A 5,226-nucleotide genomic window follows, 5' to 3' on the forward strand; every position below is an offset into this window, starting at 1 on the left:
GGATCCAGTACTCCGAATATGGGTGGGAAGATCATTCCACCAGCCAGGAATGGTGAACGAGAATGTTCTGGAGAGTGATTTTGAGCCTCTTTGTGATGGTACCACGTGCCTACCACGAGGCGTCGCTCACTAGCAGATCTCAGACTTCTGGAGGGGATGTAGATTCTTAATAGTGAGTGCATGTAGGTGGGTGCTGAGCCTGTGGTTGTTCTATGAGCAAGCATCAGTGTCTTGACCTTGATGCGAGCTGCGATTGGTAGCCAATGCAATGAGATAAAGAGAGGTGTAACATGGGCTCTTTTGGGTTCCTTGAAGACCAGTCGTGCCGCATTCTGAATCATTTGTAGAGGTTTGACTGTGTTTGATGGAAGTCCAGCCAGAAGAGCATTGCAGTAGTCCAGCCTAGAAATGACAAGGGCCTGGACAAGAAGTTGTGCAGCATGCTCCGTCAGATCTTTCTGATGTTGTGTAGTGCAAACCTGCAAGATCAAGCAGTCATTGCAATGTGGTCTTTGAAGGTCAGCTGGTCATCAAAGATTACACCAAGATTTCTGACCGAAGTTGATGGGGTAATTGTTGATGAACCTAACTGGATCATGATGTCATGCTGTAGAGTTGGAGTGGCAGGAAAGACAAGAAGCTCAGTCTTTGCCAGGTTGAGCTGGAGGTGATGTTCTTTCATCCATGCCGAGATGTCCGCCAGGCAACCTGAGATCCTTGCAGCTACCGTTGGATCATCTGGTTGAAAAGAGAGATAGAGCTGTGTGTCATCAGCATAGCAGTGGTAGGAGAATCCATGTGCCTGTATGATGGGACCCAGTGATGTAGTGTATGTGGAGAAGAGGAGGGGTCCAAGAACCGATCCCTGAGGAACTTTGGATACCTCCCCTCCCCAGGCCACCCTGAAAGACCTACCAGTGAGATAGGATTCAAACCAGCGAAGTGGAATTCCAGCGATGCCCAGTGATGAGAGAGTGGAGAGGAGTATCTGATGATTGACAGTGTCAAACGCGGCAGATAGATCCAGCAGAATGAGGACTGATGATTTGGAATGGGCTTTTGCAATTCGCAGGGCTTCAGTGACCGAGAGAAGCGCAGTCTCAGTTGAATGGTGTCACGGTTTTGCTTGGCTCCTCCTCTTGTCTGTGTGCTGTGTCTGTCTCCTACAGGTGAGCTGGGCGCAGGTGTTTGGAATTGTGCTAATCGGTTCCTGGTCCTTTAAAGACGCTTCAGATGAGACCGGGAAGAGAGAGCTCCGCCGTTGTTCCATTTCTCCCGCACCGTTTAGGATTTTGTTTTGTTTATTCATTACACCTTTATTACAAGATTGCTTACCTTTTTATTTTTCAAAGCTAACTTCATTTACTGACTGTATAAAATCTATTCTGTTAAATTCTATTTATTTAATAAATCAAAGATATTTATATGTTGCAATTCCGCGTGTGGTCTTTCCCTTACTCTGTTGCTTGCTTTGAGCCAGGCACGTAACAATGGCCACTCCTGAAACCTGACTGTTTAGCGTCCAGTTTGTTGTTCTGTGAAAGAAACAATGAGACCTGGTTGAAGACAACACGTTCAAGTGTTTTCACTATGAATGGAAGGAGAGAGACAGGTCTATAGTTTTCTATAAGAGAAGTGTTTAATGTAGGTTTTTTGAGCAGTGGGGTTACCCGAGCCTGCTTGAACGCAGTGGGGAAGATGCCTGTGAGGAGGGATGTGTTGATGATGTGTGTGAGTGTCGGTAAGAGCGTGGGAGAGATTGCTTGCAGAAGGTGCGAGGGGATTGGGTCAAGAGGACATGTTGTAGGATGGTTGGAGAGGAGAAGTTTGGATACTTCAGCCTCCGTCAGGGGACAGAAGGAGAAGATGGGAGGTTTAGCAGTGGATGTGGTTGGTTGGGGGTCCTGTGTGCGTGGAGGTGAGAACTGATCACTGATTGATCTAGTTTTGTCTGTAAAAAAAGTAGCAAAGTCATCAGCTGTAATAGAAGTGGTGGGAGGTGGTGGAGGGGGACAGAGGAGAGAATTAAATGTTCTGAAGAGATTACGCATGTCTGGAGCGCTGTTGATCTTGTTGTGGAAATGTGAGGATTTGGCAGTGTGGACATCAGCAGAGAAAGATGAGAGCAGAGACTGATACCTACTCAGATCCGACGGGTTGTTTGATTTGTGCCATTTTCTCTCTGCCGCTCTGAGTTTAGTCCGATGTTCACGAAGAACATCAGATAACCAGGGTTTAGAAGGGGCAGTCCGTGCTGACCTAGAGGAGAGAGGACAAATGTCGTCTAGACAAGAAGTTAAGGTAGAGCATAAAGTTTCAGTAGCTGCGTTTACATCCAGAGATGAGAAATGGGTAGATGAGGGAAGAGAGCAGGATACTACAGAGGAAAGATGGGAAGGAGAAAGGGAGCGCAGGTTTCGTCTAAAAAGTAACCGGTAGGGGGGTTGGTGGCACACGGGTAGCAAAATGTAGTGTAAATGTAATGAAGAAATGGTCCGAGATATGTAGCGGTTGTACCAGAATGTTATCTGCAGTACAATTGCGTGTGTAAATTAAATCAAGTTGGTTGCCTGATTTGTGCGTGCTAGTAGTGGTAAGGCGATTGAGATCAAATGAAGCTAGGAGTGAGTGGAAGTCTGTAGCATAAGGCTTGTCTAGGTGAATGTTGAAATCACCAAAGACTAAGAGTGGAGTGCCATCCTCCACAAAAGAGGACAACAACCCGTCCAGCTCCTCTAGGAAGGTGGCTAGAATTTGTCCAGGGGGACGGTAGATTACCACAATCTGGAGTTTTATCGGAGCTGATACAGTAATGGCATGACATTCAAATGAGTTGTAATTGCAAAGGGTAGAGTGGGTTGAGTATTTCCAATTGTGTGAAACGAGCAGGCCAGTACCCCACCCGACCAACTTGATGCAAGTATGAGAGAAAGAGAAATTAGTAGAGAGAGCAGCTGGGGTTGCTGAGTCTTCTGGACGAATCCAGGTCTCAGTCAAGCCCAAGATGCTGAGAGTGGATTTTAAAGAAAAGGCAGAAATGAAGTCAGCTTTGTTGACGGCTGACTGACAATTCCAGAGACCCACAGAGAAAGCCAGAGGTGTAGTGGAAGATGTAGAGATAGGGCGTAGGTTAGCAGGATTACGTTGCCGTCTGCGAGTGATGTTAGAGCGTGGCTGAGAGAGAACCGGAATGTTTTGGAGACACATGATAGAGGTAGAAGGAAAGAGGATAGGAAAGCAGAGTGTGTGAGGAACTAATTAGCACAACCACCAGCCAATCGCAGGGCAATGGCTCAAATCGAAACTAACACTTCGCACTTAAGTGCAGGAAAGGAGTTTCAGCTAAAGGGCAGTAATTTATAATGACCAGTAAGTGCAATCAAAAATATAAACCACAACGAAAAAGCAGAATAGAAATAGGTAGGAAACTAACTATTCTTTCCTAGCAGCCAGTAATTAATTTAAACAACAGAGCTAAGAATAAGTATTAAAACACTTACGCGCTGCCGTCCGTCTCTTCTGGTGACTAATCGCCTTCTCTCTTATTATTTTGCGTCATCCATAGTATTTTAGGTTTCGTCTGAAACAGAGTACGTCTCTTTAGATATTCAACCGCATTAAGCCCACTGATCTGCCACTTAACATCATATTGAGCAAAACACAACACATCGGTGGGTCTACAATATTAGCCTAATATCAGTTCACACACAGGCTTATCGCCGTGTTAGTTGTAGTGGGTGACAAGCTATTAAGCTTGTTAACCTTATAATCGCTCATAGAAAAAACATCGGATATCATAATTTTTTTGTCATGACTAATTTATTAATGATCCAGCATCATCTGTATTAAAGAGAGAGAATCATTTCACCCGATGTTTAAAGATAATAAAATAGCCTTGACAGACTAAGTTACTTACACATAACTAACTGTTACTGAGGAACTTGCTCTCTCTCACCGGACTCATGTGCGTGTGTGTGTGTGTGTGTGTATGTATGTATGTATGTATCAGTAAAAGAGGAAAGCAGGCAGTGGAAACTGTGAGGTAAGGGAGGGGGGAATCAAAACATTTCTGAACTTATAACGTTTTTTTTTTTTACGTTTATTTTGTTTTACTACTCACACAATTATTTTAAGTATATGTCCATTATATTATTTTTAATACACAGAGTCGCTTGTAATGATATTTTTAGGGGGGACAATCCTCAGATAGGGGGGGTCCTGTCCCCCCCCGTCCCCCCCCGGGATTTACGCCTATGCTCGAAACGATCGGTTTTGTGCGAGAAACTGAACAGCATTTATATCATTTTTTAAAAATCTTCGTTTGTGTTCCACTGAAGAAACAAAGTCACCTACATCTTGGATGCCCTGGGGGTAAGCAGATAAACATCACATTTTCATTTTTGGGTGAACTATGCCTTTAGAGCCACTTCACTAATTTGTGAAGCTCAATGATCTTTTTCTGCACATCAGAAATATATTCTTTGGTTTTTCTCATTGTGATGGATGATTAAGGGAATTTGGGCTTTGTTTCCCTCCTATTTATATTTCTGTGAAACAGGAAGCCATGGCTGGATAATTTCATGTTCATAATCACCCTGGAGTGCTCAATGCAGATTAATTTTCACAGCCTTCTTTGATCATATTTACCAAGGGTGCCGATATTTTTGGCCATTACTGTATGTGTATATATATATATATATATATATATATATTTATATATGTTTGACCCTGGACCACAAAAAAAGTCTTAAGTCGTGGGGTATATTTGTAGCAACAGCCAAAAATACATTGTATGGGTCAAAATTATCGATTTTTCTTTTATGCCAAAAATCATTAGGATATTAAGTAAAGATCATGTTCCATGAAGATATTTTGTACATTTCTTACGGTAAATATATCAAAACTTAATTTTTGATTAGTAATATGCATTGCTAAGATTTTTTTGCACCCTCAGATTCCAGATTTTCAAATAGTTGTATCCCGGCCAAATATTGTCCTATCATAACAAACCAATCAAAATACATCAATGGAAAGCTTATTTATTCAGCTTCCAGATGATGTATGAAACTCAATTTCGAAAAATTGACACTTAAGACTGGTTTTGTGGCCAGAGTCACACACACACACACACACACACACACACACACATATATATATATAATTTTAAAACAATTTCCTTTTCAAAAAATAAAGAAATAATACATGATTTAGATTTTACTATTTATT

Source organism: Onychostoma macrolepis, chromosome 21 (genome assembly GCF_012432095.1).
Source record: "Onychostoma macrolepis isolate SWU-2019 chromosome 21, ASM1243209v1, whole genome shotgun sequence".
In the NCBI taxonomy this organism is placed as follows: Eukaryota; Metazoa; Chordata; class Actinopteri; order Cypriniformes; family Cyprinidae; genus Onychostoma; species Onychostoma macrolepis.